Source organism: Equus quagga, chromosome 5, assembly GCF_021613505.1.
Source record: "Equus quagga isolate Etosha38 chromosome 5, UCLA_HA_Equagga_1.0, whole genome shotgun sequence".
In the NCBI taxonomy this organism is placed as follows: domain Eukaryota; kingdom Metazoa; phylum Chordata; class Mammalia; order Perissodactyla; family Equidae; genus Equus; species Equus quagga.
Window position 1 is genome coordinate 28,260,467 of NC_060271.1, and position 16,944 is coordinate 28,277,410.

Consider the following 16,944-nt stretch of genomic DNA (forward strand, 5'->3'; position numbering starts at 1 on the left):
CTCCCCCTCCGCCCCCCCCTTCGCCCCCTCTTGTGGCCTGTCTCATTCCTCCCCAGCCTGGGTGGGGGGGGCGAGGAGCGGGGGAGGGGGGGGGGGGCGGGGGATGTTTGGGAAAGTGGTTACGGCTGAGAGGTTGCCATGGCGATGCTGCAGGATGCTGAGCTGAAGTGGGGGTCCTACAGGGTCTCTGGGGCCCCCAGCTCCACACCCCTGTGGTCTTCTCCTCCCCATCTCCTGTCCCCCACTCAGATGCCTGTCAGGCAGCTCTGGTGACAGGCTGGGTGGGTGACAGGTGGTGCAGGTGATGGGCTGGGTGGGTGACGAGCTGGGTGGGTGACAGGTGGTGCGGGTGCGAGGCAGGCAGGTGACAAGCTGGGTGGTGACGGGCCCTGCTGATGACAGGCAGGGGGTGTGGTTGGCGAGGATGCTGTCTCCTGGCTGGTGGCCTGTTGCAGCCCCCCACCCTCATGTGTGTGCACACGCATAGACTCTGGGCTCAGAGCTTGGGGCTAAGATACTAATGAGCCTTATTACATGTGGAGGGGCAGGTGCCCAGGCTCACTAATGAGAGGCCTTTAACAAATAGAGGAGACAGCTGAGGGGCTTCCAGGAATTTGGCTGGGTCTCCTGGGCTGAGGCCCTGAGGTCCCAACCTGGCTGGAGGATAAGCCAGGTTGGGACCCCTCCTCCCCTTCTGCCTACCACTTGGGTTTCTGTTAATACCACCCACAATCATGGTAGCTACCCTTGTTCAGGCTCTTGCTGTGCTGTGTCAAGCCCCTCACCTGCATTTTCTCCTTTCAACTCAGGAGTTGTAGGAGGGAGGTGCTGCTACCCATTTTACAGATGAGGAGTCCAACGCTGGGAGAAGGCAAGGGACCTTGTAGAACCAGTTTCTGGTGCAGCTGGGATTTTAACCCAGGTCTTTCTGTCCCCAGAGCCCATGCTCTTAACAACCCCACCAGTAAAACTCAGGTCTTGGTAAACCCAGACCCTCTCTTAGGGCCTCAGTTTCATTCTTCTGGAAAATGGATGCTGGTGGAGGGGTAATACCCATAAGCTCTTCAGCTCTGACTTGAGTGGCTTCAGGGAGTCCTCTAGGTAACTGCTGCGGCCTCACCCTGTCTGCCTCAGATTCTGGTGACACCCCTAGACTGGAGAAAGGGCAGGGCTTAGTGCCGAGGGAGCTGAGCTGAAGCGGGGACACCTGGGATAGCTCAGCCACTTCCTGCATTGTGCGGTGGGGAGGCTGAGGCCTGGAGAGGAGCAGCAACCACCCAAGGTCACACACCCTGTGAGCTGTAGGGCCCCATGGGATCCCAGGTCTCCTGGCCTGTTCAAAGGGCGGGGCTGGGTGTGGTGACAGGGCTGGGCTGGGAGGCCACCTCCTCCTGGGCCCCACTCACCAGCCTAGCTCTTCCCTTGAGGTTGTGAGCCCCCAGCTCCTGGAACTGTGCATTGGGGGCTGTTGGCTGCTTCCTTGGGGCCATGCACCCTCACTATCAATGTGGGTCCCTAGTGTCAATTGAGCCCCTCCCTTTGAAACCCCTTGGGGTGGAAACTCCCTAGCAACAGCTGATGGATGGGTTAGGGCATTGACATTGACCTGGGGCCACAGCATGACCCTGGACGGACCAGGCTGGAGCTGGGGGCTTGGAGGGAAATTTAAGGGAGAAGAATTCGGCTCATAAATCTTGGGAGCATCTTGGTTCTCCTCCTCCTCGACCTTAATCCCTTCCCAAACCTGCTGTCCAGCTGCTCGTCCAAGGCTGGGGGGAGAAGGGGTCCACCTGCCTATTCCCCTCTCCTTCCGACTGATTCTCCCCACTCCTGAAATCGCATCCCCTATGGGGAAGAAAGAGTTGCAGCTACCGCTGTTGGGCAGGATTAAGACCGTGTCTGTCCAGACTACTGGATTTGGCCTCTGATTCATAGTGGTGGGTAGGGCAGAGGGTTTCAGTGCCTCAGTTTCCCCAGCCTTGGGTTTGAAATACTCTCCTGGTGCCTGTCTACTCAGTCAGGAAGGAGCACTAAGACCAAGAGGGATTTTGGAGCTGCAGGACACATGGCCCTGTCCTCAGAAGCCCCAGTCTGAGATGAGAAGCACAGCCCTAGCCTTGGGAGCCCTCACACCCAGAGATGAGGTCTAGAACCCAGGCTGGGCGTGTGCTGAGGTTCAGGCGGGGAGTGGTGGTGCTGGGTGGCTGGCCTGCCATGGCTTTCTGAAGCAAAGGCTGAGGCTGGGGGCAGGCCAGAGGAAGGGTGTTGGTTTGCCTGGGGGGCTAGGGAACCATCTTTGGTTGAGGAACGGGAGCCTGGAAAGGTCTGGCTTTCCCACAAGCCCAGGCAGTAGTAGGCTGGAGTTCTGGGGCCCTCCTAGCTCCCCAGGGAACCCGCTGCTGCCTGGCCCTGGGGACCCAGGCGTCCTGGCGGGTGAGGGCGGGTCTCCAGCAGGCGCCCTGCCAAACCCTGCAGCCTGCTCACCAGGAATCTTGTTGCTGAGAGATGGAAAATCCCAGCCGGGCCTGCAGCTCATCCCTCCCCTCCGGGAGGAGGAGGAGGGGCCCAAAGATTCCTTCCTGCACCCCCCTCCCATCTGGGACAGGGCCCTCCTCGGCAGTGGGTAGGGCTGGGGGGCACCCAGGACAGGCGTCTAAGGCTCGGTCACATGTCCTGGAGCCCAGCCCAGCCCACAGTGGGCACCAGGGCACTCTGGAGGTAGAATGGGCCTGGTGTGGCAGAGCAGGGGTAGGGGTGGGGTGCTAAGGCCAGAAGGGGGCCTGGATGGTGGCTTGTGCCTGGCCCTGGCCCCACTGGCTCCCCCAGGGCGGAGGGTGAAGAGTTGGTTCTCTCCTTGGACAGGAAGACGAATGATCCCATTATGGGAGCGTGATTTTATTCCACGTGTCACGGAGTCTGAGATTAACTTGCTCACCAGTCTGTGACAAACCCCTCACACCCAACACACACATAGAGGCACAGAGACACACACATATCCTTGGTCCCACAAATGCACATCCCGCAGACACAGATAAGCATTTCCATACTACAGCACACAGCATGAGTCACATACAGAGATACAAGCAGGCACTCACACTCAGACACACCGAGACCTAGACCCAAGGCCTCAAAAACACAACATTCCCTCACTCACAGACGGCCCCACAGACCAGCTACAAACAGGCTGTCCAAGGGGGTGCTCGCAGCCCTACTTAGACACGCATGGATCAAGGACACGGCATGCCCTGTAGACACAGATACACTGAGACACACACAAACCCAGACATAGTCATGCGGACAGGCAGAGACCAACAGGCACACATACTGAGACAAAGGCCCAAATCCATCCAGAGACAAAGACAGGCACAGACACACAGCCGGCAGTGCATACACAAGCACAGGCGTGCACACCCGGACACAGACAAAGACAGATAAATGCCCAGAGGTTTTGCTGTGGACAGATGTAAAGCACACACATCTGGGCCTCCTCCTCGACCTCCCTGCCTGGGGACGTGGTAATCTGGCGCCTGTGGCTCCAGGGAGAACTCTGAGGAATCTTCTGCTCAGTCAGAGCCCCCCACCCTGGGCCCAGGGCCAGCCCTCACCTCTGGCACTGGGCCCGTGGCCGAGGCCATGGCAGCCACACCCTCAGCAGAGCCCTGACGCCTCTTACCTTACCCTCCCCATTGGACACACTCACAGGCACACCGCTTCCCCCCATGTGCTCACACCCCCCCACACACACTTACAGTGTCTCACTCATGCGCCCCCTCAGGTGTCCCCTTGTTCTTGTCTTTCGCAATCACTCCCCGCCGCCCCGCGCAGACGTGTGCAACCTCCAGCACATACACACACGGCTGGCCTCACTTCCTTCATGGCGTACCTCTGCGCCTTCTCTCTCACGGACACACACACAAATACAACACACAGGTTCTCCTTCACAGACACCCTCGCCTTCTCACGAGACCCCACACAAACACACATACATGCTCTCCTTTACACACTTCCTCACCTTCTCTCTCACAGGCTAATTCACAAACATAACACACATAACGACTCCCTCACATACATCCTCACCACTGTCTCAGACGCGTGCACACGCACACACTTTCAGAGCCTCCCTCACGCCATCACTTTCCTTCCTCTGTCTCTCACAAACACTCCCTCTGCCAAGAGTGTAGCTCTGCTGCAGAACAGCCCTGACAGTATTTGTCACTGCTCCCCCGTGTCCTTGGCCTTCCTGGCCTCAGTCTCTTCCTCTCCACCTCCAGCTCTGCATACTGTGGCCTTGTAGCCTTTCGTCATTTCTCTGTTTAGTCAACAGTTATATAGAGAGCATTCATTTATTCATTCAACAAATGTTGACTGAGCACTGATTATGAGTTAAGCATTGGGGATACTCTGGTGACACAGGTCCTTCCCTCATAGAACTCTCAATTTTGCGACCAGTTTCTTTGTTTGTTGCTTGTCTCCTCTGACAGATTATAAGGTAACCCTTGATCTTGGATGTTGAGGGATGTGTAGGAATTCATAACGGGAAAAATATGGGAAGGGTGTTCCAGGCAGAGGGAACAGCATATGCAAAACCTGGAAGTGAATCAAGGAATGGTATGCTGGGAAAATGGGCTGATGTTCAGAAACCAGAGGAGAAGGTACAAAGAGAGCAGAAGCCAGATGTCACAAGAGTTTAGATGCCATGCTCAGAGGGTTGGATTTTGTCTAACAGGCCTCAAAGAGTCAGGAGAAGTCTTTAGTGACAGGACAGGGTGGTGAGAGACTGGAGGGAAGGTGGCTAATGAAGAGGCTACAGGTAGGGGATGATGGTGGTCTGACCTAGAAGAGGCGAGTGGGATGGAGAGGAGATTCATTGAGGAGCAAAGACCAGTGGGGTTCCTGTTCCAGAGCTGTGTGGCCTTAGGAAAGTCACAACCTCTATGAGCTGGGTCCATCATATGAAGATGGAAGAGTGCAGGAGCCAGGCTTGTAGTAAATGCTCAATAAATGATAGTCATTATTGTCAGTTATCAGTAGGACATGGGCAGACATCGATGAGGAGGAAATTTACTGAGTGCTGGGTACTGTGCCAGGGGCTCGGGCCCAGAGGTGAGGTGATCTGTGGCTTCAGGAAGCTCATGTATCTGATAACCTCAGCTCATGCAGCAACAGAGAGGGCAGGGCATGGGAGTGGAGGCAAAGCACTCTGGGAGGTTAAAGGAGGAAGAGGCAGCACCTGTCAGGGCCCGGGTGGCTCACCAAGGACCTGGCATTGAGCCGGACCCTAAAGAAGCTGGTCAATTTGGGGCAGGCAGAAGTAGGGAAAGGAGCTTCAGGTAGAGGGAACTATGTGAACACCAGCCCAAGGGCCGGTTGAGGAGTCTAATCGGGCTCTTGTGTGGGATACAAGAAGGGGGAGTTATGGGATGGGATTATGGAAGCAGGCAAGGCCTTGGTGGCCAGGCCGAGAGGGGGCTCAGCATGAAGCTGAGCTGCACTCTAGAAATCTGATGTGGTGGTGGTGACATGGAATGTGCCCACTGAGACTTTGCTCCGGGCCGTGAAGCCATTGGGTGACCGCAGAGAAATGCTTGGTCCTACTTGGCCTCAGTTTCCCCATCTGTTCAATGAGGTGATTAGTCTTGTGTAGGAGGGAATTCTGGTATCGTGTCCTAGGGTGGTCTAGCCAGTTTTGTTGGGTTTCTTTTGGCCTGGGATTCTGGGCCTCAGCACTTCTTTCTTCCTGAGCATTCTGAGCAAAAGAAAGCAGCAAAGTGAGAGGTTCCCCAGAGACAGATTTTCAGCACTCCCAGTGAAGGGCCAGGAGCTCAGCATGGAAGGGAGACGTCTTTGCCAGGATCTGACTTCAAGCCCCAGAGGGGACCCAGAAGAGAAGGCTGAGGCCTCTCTCCTCTCCTGCCCTGACCTTTGTGGTGGTAGATGTGGGCACTGTGCCCTCCTGGGCACATGGCCCAATCCCTGGCCCAGAGGGCGTCAGGACCCTTCCTGCCCACTGATGAGGGAGCAGGGCTTGGGTTCAGGAATGTGACCCAGGGCTTGGAGTCCCCTGGAAGTAAAGAGCTAGGAGGCCAACCTTGGGGTGGCAGAGCCGGGCAAATGCCCGTGGGTAGCTAGGTTCTGCTACCGGTATTTGGGACTGGCAGAAGTTGTGGTATAAGGCAGGCTCTGTGAACCCCCCAGCTGCCCTGGATCCTGGCTGCAAGGAGCCCTTTAAGCATCTCACCTGTGAGGTGAGGCTGGTAGAGAATTAATTTCCTGTGCTATTTTAATTTTGATGTATTTAATCTGCTGTTTATTTTAATTAATTAACGGCGGGTAATCATCTATCGTAACTTGCTGCCGCTGGCTCCCCTTCCTTTTTGGAGGGGTGGAAGGCCAGGCCAGGTGACTGCTTGGTTGGCTGCGGGGAGGGAAGGCCTTGGGGGCAGTCCCTCTTCCCCTTTGCCCCCCTCCACCCGGGAGTCTTCTCCGCTCTCCCTGGTTCTCCTCCAAAGGGGCCCTCTCCTCCCCTGACATGTGGTCCTTCCTGCTCCTCCCTCCTCTCACCCCAGGTCTGCTTCAGGGCCTCAGAGGCAGTAACTTGGTGCAAAGAGGCCTGACAAGAGGCTCCTGCCAATCCCCCAATAAACAGTATTTGAATGTCATAGGGTCGTGGTTTAAAGGACAGGGAGCTTGGCTTGCAACCTAAGCGGTGCTTAGGGGCTGCTGGGGAAACTTTTAAAATAAGGATCAGTTTTTTAGTCCCTTTCCCCACTGCAGTGCTCAAAGAGCACACCCATCTGTGCGGTCAGGCCTCTGGAACACTAGCGTGTCCAGACACCTGTGGAAAAACCTATGGGCCGGATTTCAGTTAGTAGTTAATCTCCAAGAGAGACCTCTAGGGTGGATTATCCCCTGTAGAGATGAGGAAAGGAGACCCAGAGAGGCTATGTGACTTGCCCAAGGTCACACAGCAACTAAGAGAAGCAGGGGCTGGATCCTGGCCATAATCTGTCTGCCTGCCTGGAAAAAGTTGACAGATGGAAGGAGGGGAGGAAAAGAGGCTTGGGGATTAGGGTAGAGGGATTAGAGTCAAAGATTGATGGGGCCAGGCAATGGGGTCCTCTGGCTCTGGAGGATATGTGGAGAGAAGGAGTAAGTCCCTGCCACAAGGGGCTTCCCAAGGTGTGAGGTCTCTGCCACCTGTTTCTGTTTCCCTGTGTGTCTTCATTGTCTGTTTGGAACTGGGGCTTGCTTTGTTACCTGCACTGTACCCTACCGGGGGGACCCTTCGGGGCCGGGTGAAACCCTACTTTTATTTATTTAATAAAGACTTACATAGCATTTACCATGTCCCAGACACTCTTCTAACTTTATAAATAGATACTCACTTCATCATCATAGCAGCCCTATTATTATCATCCTTATTTTACATATCAGAAAACTGAGGCCAAGAAAGTTTAAGCCTTGTGACTTGCCCAAGGTCACACAGCCAGTACCTGGTGGAGCCAGCCTTTGAATTTGGAACACAGAGATCTGGAGTCCTTGTTCTGAACCACTATGCTATCCTCCCTCTTAATGCTTTAAGTGGGAAATGGGAGCCCTGACTTCCCAGGGGATATCCTGTGTTTGGGGAGCCTCTAGGTTGAAGGGGAATACAGCCCCGCCCTTGCCAACCCCGAGTCAGATAGGGCAGACATAGCCCACAAATCAAGACCTGCTCTGTGGGGGGAGGCAGGCAGAGCATCAGGGTGTGCCTGGCTGGGAGGCTCAGATCAGCGGTTGGGGAGTCTCTGTGGAGCATGGCCCATGCGCCTGTAGTGCTGGCCACGGGATAGGGACATGGAAGGGCTGGCCTCAGACCGTGCTCTCAGAGCTTGCTGTCTAACTGACTGGGGAAAAAAGGCAGATGTGCATGAACAGTTATCAACAGTTGTCTAAGACAGTGGGACAAAAACATTACAAAACATGATGCTTTTGAGTTTGTGCTTCGAATCCTGCGTGACCTTAGTTACTTGACTCCTCTCTGAGCCTCAGTTTCCTCATCTGTCAAGGGGAAATAATAATGATACTGACTCCATCGGGTTTTGTGAGGCTCAAATGAGATAAAATATGAAGGGTTTGAGCTCTGGAGCAGGGGCTCAGTGAACATCCATCTAAGGCTACGGTCCAACCTCTGGTGAAGGAAAGGGTCCCGCCCCTGGGGCTGGCATTGGAGCAGGTAGGATGGGAATAGTGAGGATGAGGAGGGCAGTGAGGATCTCAGCTGTGGAGTCAGACTACTTGGGTTTAAATCCCACCCATGACGGGTTGCTTACCCTCTCTGGGCCTTGATTTCCTTGTCTGTAAAATGAGTAAATATAGCCCCCCCATAGGATGTTGTGAGGATTAAACTAGTTAATTCATTTATTCAATAAGCAATATTGAGCACCAGCTGGGTGCCAGACATATTTCTAGTCAGTGCAGATAATCGGTCAGTACACGTTAGCAATCTTATTATCATCATCAATCATATTCTGGAGGGGGGACTGTTCAGGGAGGAGGAAAAGGGAGGCTGAGGCTTTAGAATGGGGATGAGCAACATGATAAAATGCTATAGAAGTAATAGGCTGATATTTATTGAGTGCTTACTGTGTGCCAGGCACATTAGCTTACATGAGCCAGATGCTTATATTATTCCCATTTTGCAGACAGGAAACAGGTTCAGAGAGGTGTAGTGACATGCTCAAAGAAACACAGCTAGTAGTGGGTGGAGCTGGAGTTTGAGAGACTCAAAAGCCAGGCTCTTGATCACACACATTTAAACCTAATGAAGAGCTGGCATGGGGTGGGAGCAGCGATCAGCAGAGGATGGAGGGAGAGACCTGGCCAGAAGGACAGAGGTGGGCAAGGCCTCCAAATTCAGGAAACAATGAGGGAATGGACCAAGTCAGCATATGTTCCCCCAGTGGGTTTTCCCAGCAGTCAGCAACAAGGCCTGAGCTCGGGGAAGGGAGCCAGTGAAGACTGGAGGGAAGGCTTCCCGGAAGAGGTGAGTCTTTAGAAACCAACAGAGTTGAAAGAGATGGGGAGTCAGCGCATTCCAGGCAGGGCACACAGCATCACCAAAGGACCTGAGGTGAGAATGAGCAGCGTGGCTTGGGGCTGAGAAGTGGGAGGAAAGGGCTGAGAGAGGTCAGAATGAGGGTTGGGAGGGCTGGTGGCTTCAGGGGTATAGGGAGAGTGAGAGTCCAGGGAGATAGGGAGGGTGACAGATTCAAGAGGCTTGGCTAATGTAGAAATAGAAATAACCCCCCATCTGGACGGGAAATAGAACACAGTGATCAAGAGGGTAGCCTCGGGAGTCACATCCCAGCCAGGCTGCTTCCTACCGTGTGATCAGGACAGGTCACTTGAGGTCTCATTTTCAAAATGAGGGGCAATGAAAGTACCTGTCTCCTAAGGTGGTATGACCTGTGAGAAGTGCTTAGCCCAGTGTCTGGCAGTTGACTCATTCACTCATCTCTCAACTATCTAGTGCACACATGGTGTCAGGCACTTTTCTGGGGCACACAGCAGTGAAGAAAGTAGATGAAAATCCCTGCCCTCAAGGAGCTCACATTTAGAGAGTAAAACAAACAGTTAACACAAAAATAAGTAAAGTATATGGTTTATTAGATGCTGATAAGCTCAAAGAGAAAAAGGAAACCAGGAAAGGGTTTGGGGAGTGCCACGGTTGCAGGGTTGTTGCAATTTTAAATAAACTTTTAAATGGAGGCTATTGTTAGTATTATTTGTATAGCAGGTTTTAGTAGAAAAAGTCTCTTCCAGTTTATAAGGCATTTATCTTTCAGGAGAATCGCGTGAGGTGGAGGTCTTGCTGTCCCCATTTTATAGATGAGGACATTGAGGTTCAAAGAGAAGAATCTGACCCAGGAGTCATGACTCTGAGGACCGGCTGACTTCCTATGACTCCCTGTGATGAGAGGAGTGTTGTTCCTTCAAATCTAGAGGATAGAAGGAGAGAGAGGTTATTGGAGAGGATATGGGCAGTGGCTAAGGTGGGTCAGTGTCCAGGGATGGAGCTGAGCTGGAGAGCAGAGGCAGAGCCTGCTTGCTGGAGCTGGAGCCGTGGTCAACATTCCCTAGTATGGCCTGGTCAGGGTGAGTTCAGAGAGTGGCTGGACCCAGGGGTAACCCTGAGGGCAGAGCGGGGCAGCAGGCTGGGCCTGAGGCACTGTGTGATTGCAGAAAAGGGCAGAATCTGTCCAGAACTGAGTGAGTGTGTAGGTGGTATGGAGACCATGGGGATGGGGAGAGAGGAGAGGAAGAAGTCAGCACCACTGACCAGATAAGAGGGAACAGCGAGCAGGATAGCAGGGGCCAGAGCTGGCTGTGAAGGCTCTTGAATGTCAGGCTAAAGACCTCGGCCTTGATGTCATCAGCAGTAGGGAGCTATTAAAGGTTTTGGAGCAGGGACGCTGTGTCATGAGAGTGAGATTTGAAGAAGATGAATCTGGCACTGGGTGGGGAAGAAGCAGTGGAGACATTTGGAGCTGGGGAGCCCACCGAGGGGCTGTCATAGCTGTGCAGGTGAGAAATGATGAGGCCAGATTAGAGAGACAGCCTGGACTAGTGGAAAGAGTGGGACCTGGGAGACGGAATTCATGGGTGCTAGCCTTGGGTCTGCCTCACGTTTTCTGAGGGACCCTGAGCTAGTCCTTCTCTTTCTGTGTGCCTCTTTCCCCTTTTGGATTTTTTTTTTACCCACCCCCCTTTTTTTTTTTACCACTTGGGCTAAGGATCCATTTTTGAGAAGATGATAAGAGCCATGGACCTTCTCTTCAGAAAAATACAAAAACAAGTTTGGGTTAAAATTTTGTGAGGTTTACAAACCTGCCAACATCTATCCATGGAACTAGATGATCAATAGTAATAAAAATAGCAGCTAGCATCAAATGTTTACTATGGGCCAGGTGCTGGGCAAAGTGATATATGTCATGATCTTGTTAAGTCTGTACAAGAACCCTATGAGGTAGGTATCATCATTATTCTGTTTTACAGATGAGGAAACTGAGGAAGCCTAGAGAGGTGAGGTGACTTGCCCAGAGTCAGAGCTGGAACTGAAGTCTGGGTTTGTGAGCTCTGGAGTCCAAGACCTTAACTGCTAAGGTTAAGGCTAGGATTCTAGGATGGGGGAAGGAGAAATGGCAGGGAGAGGGGCAGCTGTGGGAGGATTTTCAAAGAAAGCCATGAAGGGGCAGAGCTAAGGTGAACTGTGGGAAAGGGGGATAGAGGTGCCAGCTCAGCCCCAAGCTGATAGGCATCAGGTGGCTGGAGGTGAAGATTCCCTTTGGAGCCCCCTGGTCTAGCTTCCAGGGGTTGGTATCTGTCCCACACTGACCCCCAGCTGCTGGGAAGGAGTGGAGTGAGTGTGGGGCTACTCTGTCTTCTTGGCCGATTATGTTCTGCCCCCTTGGCAGGGAAGGGCTTACCCCTGACACTCTGACTCAGCTCCAATGCTGGTTCTGGAATCTACCCTCCCTTCCCCTTCCCAAGGCCATTGAGGAGGGCCAATGGGCCTTGATCTCTCTAAGGGAGTCTGGAAGTGGAGACACACTTTCCATCCCAGAGAAGAGTACTGGGGCCCAGCTCCTGAGATCAGAGTGGATCTGGAACCCAAGCAGCATGGGGCGCTTGTTAGGCTCTGGTTTCAATCCTAGTCAGCAGTACCATCTAGCAGGAATTGATCTAGATTAGACTAGGCCATGGTCTCAGGCTGGAATCTAGATTTATGATGGGGTGGACCATTGGTCATCTAGAACAGAGGTTGACAAACTTTCTGTACAGAGTCAAGATAGTAAAAATTTTAGACTTTGTAGACCATGTGGTCTCTGTCATGAGTACTCAATTCTGCCATTGTACCTTGGAAGCAGTCAAAGACAATGCATAAATGAATGAACGTGGCTGTGTTCCAATCAAACTAGAATTATAAAAACAGACAGCAGGCTGCATTGGCCTTTGAGCCATAGTTTGCCAACCCCTGATCTAGCACCTCATGCCTCCTGAGAGTACCTAGATCTTAAATCTTACTGGACAGTGATCTCAGCAAACAAGGTTAGAGTGTCAGGCTGGATAACATAGAAGGTGATCTGGAGCCACACTCTTGCTGGGATCTAGATATTGGGAAATGGTGAATAAGAAATGTACTAGGCAGTGTTTTAAAGCAGACAAAGCCAAAATCTCTGGCTGATCCTAGATTCACAGACAGCTGGGACAGGGTGGCGTTGGTTGGTGAGATTCAGACCCACACGTAAGGCTGTGGTCTGGATATGGAGAAGTGGGCGAGCTAAAGCCACACAGATATTGATCTAGACCAGGCAGTCTTAGTCCTAAGCCAGAGTACCAAGTGATCTAGAACAGCACTGTCCAACAGAAATGTAATGGGAGCCACATATATAATCTAAATTTTCCAGTTAACGTTAAACAAAGTAAAAAGAAATAAGTGAATTAATATATCTCATCTAACCCAATATATCCAAAATGTTGTCATTTCAACTTATAATCATTATAAAAATTATGAATGAGGTATTTTACATTCTTTTTTTTTTCATATTTAGACTTCAAAATCTGGTGTATATTTTATACTTACAGCGCATCTCAGTTCCAAATAGCCACATTCCCAGTGCTCAATAACAGTTTCTACAATGTTGGGCAGTACAGATTTAGAAGCAGGCTTTTCTTTGGGACCAGAGTCCAGAGGAGTCTTGAGCCAGAATGATCTGGAATAAATAGAGTTGGACACACTAGAGGTTATCCTCTTAGCAGACTTGAACTGAGTATAGACTGGCTCACCCTGGGAGAGCATCTAGGCTCTGGGTTGGGAGGTGGAGAGGGTTCCCTCCCTTGGAGTCCTGACCAACTGGCCTCCAGCTACTCCCTCCCTCATCCCAATGTCACCTCTGACTCTGGTGTGTCCTGGCAGGTGGGGGTGGGGCAGGGTAGCAGCTGGACCCTTGAGGGAGCAGGAGCTCCACCCCTCCAAGCCAGCTGCTGCCAGCCTTCCTGGACTGACTCTGTGGAAACAGGGGGCCCAGAGACAGAAATAAACTGCCAGGTTTCCGGGGCGGAGTGGGGGGGCCTGCCAGCCTTTGTGCTTCCTTGCTGAGGGGTGGGAGGGCAGGAAGCAACTCCAGGCCCTGTCCCAGGCTGTTACCCCTGCAGGCCATCTCCCCTCACCCCCAGATGCCCCCACCCCCATGGCTCTGAGGCTGGGGTAAATCTAGAATTTGGTGGATTAATGAACCCTGGGGGCCCAGGAGTCTGGGTCTGATCCTTGGGAGTGGAGGGTAATCTCCAGGGCCCAGGACACAGCTTGGTTCCCATAGGGGTAGTGCCTCCGTGCCCATTTCCAGGACCCTGTCCTGGAGACCCCACTACCAGCCCCAGGGCAGGAGCTGAACAGATTCAGAGGGCTGCTGTGGGGCCTTAGACTAGGTGTCGGAAGATCTGTGTTGGATGCTCACCTCTGCCACTAAGTGGCCAAAGGCAACTTTGGGCAAATCACTCTTGAAGCCTCAGTTTCCTCCTCTATAAAAAGGGGGCAGTGTTTGTCCTGCTTGTCTCAGGGCACTATGGTTCAGTGGTTAGTTAACTCAGACTCTGGAGCCAGAGTTTATCTGATTCTGGTCTCTGCCATTGTGTGACCTTTGGCAGTTCACTTAACCTTCTTGAGCCTCAGTTTCCTCAGCAACAAAAAGGAGATACTACCTACTTCACGGGAACTTTATAATCAAGTGAATTAATGCATGCTAATCATGCAAGGCAAGTGCTTGGTGTTGGCTGTTACCATTGCGGGGGTTACTGGCTCAAATGGATTGTAAGTGAAAATGCATTATTCAAATGTAAGGGATTCTTCCCCTGGAAAGAGTCCTCTCAGATCCCCTCATTTTATAATAAAATGGAAGAACTGAGGCCCCAAAAAGGGAAGGCGTTTTGCCCAAGGAGAGGCACACAGCAAGCAAAACTTTTGTTTGGTACGCACCACATAAAGCCAGGCAGCCCATCCCCAATTTACCCCAATTTACAGGTAAGGAAATCGAGGCCGGTGATTGGCCACTGGTGCACAGGGCGCTATCCAGTGAGGCCTGAGTCCGCCGCTGGGGAGGGAGTGCCCCGACCGCCTGTGCTCACCGGAGGAGGGGCGTGCAGGTAGCAGGCGCCCTGGAGCCGCAGCCCGAGCCAGGCGCGCTATTAATAATCCCGCTGCTCGGCCGAGGCCGAGAGCGCAGGTCCGGACCGCCGCCGGGCGCCTCCCGGGCCTGGGCCGGAGCCCGGGCCCGAGCCTGATCGCGGCGGCCCTCCTCTTCCCCCGCGCCTCGTGACCCCCCCACTCCGCGGGCAGCCGAGGGCCCGGGCTGGCGGGCCGGGGGCCAGGAAAAAGCCGAAAACACCGAGGCTGGGCCGCTCCCCTCCCGCTCAAAATAGCCCCCGGCCGGGGCTGCCACGCATTCCGCCGGTCCCGGGGCGCGGGAAGGGGCGGCTGGCCGGGCCCCCGCCCGGCCCGACGTGGCTGCCCGGCCGGGTTGGAAGGGGGGGGGGGGGGGGGGGCCCCGCGGCCGGCCGGCATGTGGCTCTCCTTCGGGGAGCCTTGGCAGCCCGGGCTGCGCGCTGCGCCGGGATGATGGAGAGCTTCTGGAATTTCCTGCAGCTGGAGAGTGCGGCCGGCCGGGGGAGCGGGCTGAGCGCGCGGCTCGGGAAGGGGCGCCTCGCAGCCCGACCCTAGGGGGCGCCTCGGCGGCGAGGGTTGTGGGGGGAGATCCCACCCTCCCCCAGCCTGCGGGAGAGGAGGGCGGCCCACCTCCTCTCCTCCGCCGCTCTTTTCGGGTCTGGCGGGGGTCCAGTCCCGCCCCTCCCGGCCTGGGCGGCGGAGAGGGGCCAGGTGCAGGCAACGCCCCTCCCCCAGCCGCCTGGTTTCCCTCTCGGCCCGTCACCTCCTCCAGGAGTCAGAAGCTCCGCGGCCTCATCTGGGAGGGGGGCGGGGGTGGCCTGCCAGGTAGCCCGACAGGCGGCGGCGGGAAAACTCGGAGGCGGACCGTTCGGGCCCGAGAACGGCTGGGCCTGTGGACCAGCACCTCCAGCTCGAGCACGAGGCGCCTAAGGGCTTCTAGGAGGGAGGCGAGGCAGTCTTCTCCCAACAACCCCCTACCCCAACCCCCGCAACTGCCGTGCGGGTGGGGGGCGGACGCGCCGGAAAAATCCTGGACAGTGTTCCCGACGGCGGCGGCAGCTTGCTTTGAGGGCGGCTTTGCACCTTACAGGTCCCGAAGTCCCGAAAAGGGCTCCCGGGAGGGAGGGGCTTCCTTTACAGGAGTCCTGAGATCGGGGGAGTAGGTAAGTGACCTCTCAGGGCTCCCTCTTGGCACTGTGGGGTGGGGGAGGGGAAGGGATGCTTTCCCACGACTTTGCTAGTTCCAGTACCATTTGGTGCCCTGCAAACTGATGAACCGTTTGGCAACTCAGCAGGCACCTCCCCTGGGTCCTGGGGTGCACCCCCTCTCCCCTTGCCAATGGTCCCTGTTCAACTTCATTTCCTGCCCCAACCCAGCACACCCTCATCATGTTAAACAAAAGCAGTGGGGATAGATGCAGTTCAGATCCTTTCTGCCGCTCACTGACTGTGTGACCTTGAGCAAGTCCCTTCACACCTTAGTCCCTTTCCTCATCTGAAAAACTAGCTAATAGTAGGTAGGTTATGGCCTTGTTGTGGGGCTTAAAGTTGCACAAGTTAAAGCAATTAGCGTAGTGTGTGCACTAGTGAGGGGGGGAGTAAAGAGCAACCGTGTAACATACAGCCAGTTCAGAGCCCTCAAAGTATTTGAATCCCCTTCCCCACCAACAACCCTGTGGAATTTGGCTTCCCAAGGTAAGTAGTGCCTCTCACTCAGGCTGGGCAGGATGGAAAGATGTTGGTTTTCATTTATTCATCAAACACATATTTAATGTTCTCGGCTAGCTCCAGACTGGGGGAGTGACTTCTAAATTTGTGCTGGGGACTGAGAACTAGGACTGGTCGTCGCACTATGTTAAACTTGGAACGGCCCTGAGAAATCCTCCCTGCTAGGCTAGCTCTTAGTACAGATGGAGAAACTGAGGCCCAGTGAGGGGGATGGGTCTCCTCACAATACTCCTGCTGTTTGGGTGAGGGTGGGGGCAGGGGCTGGCAGAGATCTCTGGGCTGAGGGAAGTTGGGGCGGCCCCTGGCCTGGCTCCCTGGGGTATGGCCCAGGCAGGCTGAGAGCTGATGGAATTCTACTTCCTCTCCCTCCCATCTCCATGCTGACCTTTCACTCTACCACTGCTAGTGGGTGGGAGTGGAACCCAGATACCCAGATTCAAATTCAGATGCCTATTGGCTCCCCCTCAGCCCAGGATGTTGGGCCTGGGCCTGTGTCAACTCCCACCCTTCCCTCCCCCCCACCCCCAGTTCTCCCTGTTTCCTGTTGGATCGGCCTTCCTTGTGTACTGGAAGGAACTCAAGGCTCCATTTGTTGTCTGTGTGAACTTGAGCAATTTACCCCACCTCTGCGAACCTCAATTTGCTTTTCTGCAAAATGGAGTTGAAATAAAAACTACCTAGCAGAAAACCTCTTTCACACACATCCCAGGGGCATCCTGGCAAAGATCTATTTGAATAATAAAAGGCGGGGATTCCCTAGAATTTACATTCGAGGCTAGGTATAGGGAACAGTAAACTTCCTTTACCTTTGGTTTGGGGAGGCAGCTCACTGGGGCCCTGGGATAGGGTGTGGGGCGGTATGAGTATCCATCAGAACATTTTGGCAAAGTCCGGATTTGAACAAATTTATGTGGCCCAGATTCCGGGGCTGCCAGGTGCCCATATGTCTGAATGCACTGCTGGGCATTTCTCATAAACTCATCTCTAGGACTACAAATTCCCCTCCCAGCTAA

At 54.0% G+C, this 16,944-nt stretch overlaps 1 protein-coding gene and 1 long non-coding RNA gene across 10 annotated transcripts in view; one reads left to right on the top strand and one right to left on the bottom strand.

Moving 5' to 3' along the window:
* The window catches only part of AHDC1 (AT-hook DNA binding motif containing 1), a 64,514-nt gene that overhangs the window by 11,773 nt on the left and 35,797 nt on the right, over positions 1-16,944 (top strand). The gene's annotated exons all lie outside the window — the stretch shown is intronic.
* Positions 9,255-14,389, bottom strand: LOC124239183 (uncharacterized). The gene is made up of 3 exons (XR_006888572.1): positions 14,167-14,389; positions 12,626-12,755; positions 9,255-9,980 (listed from the first exon to the last, which is right to left on the bottom strand). It is a non-coding gene; the product is annotated as an uncharacterized LOC124239183 (long non-coding RNA).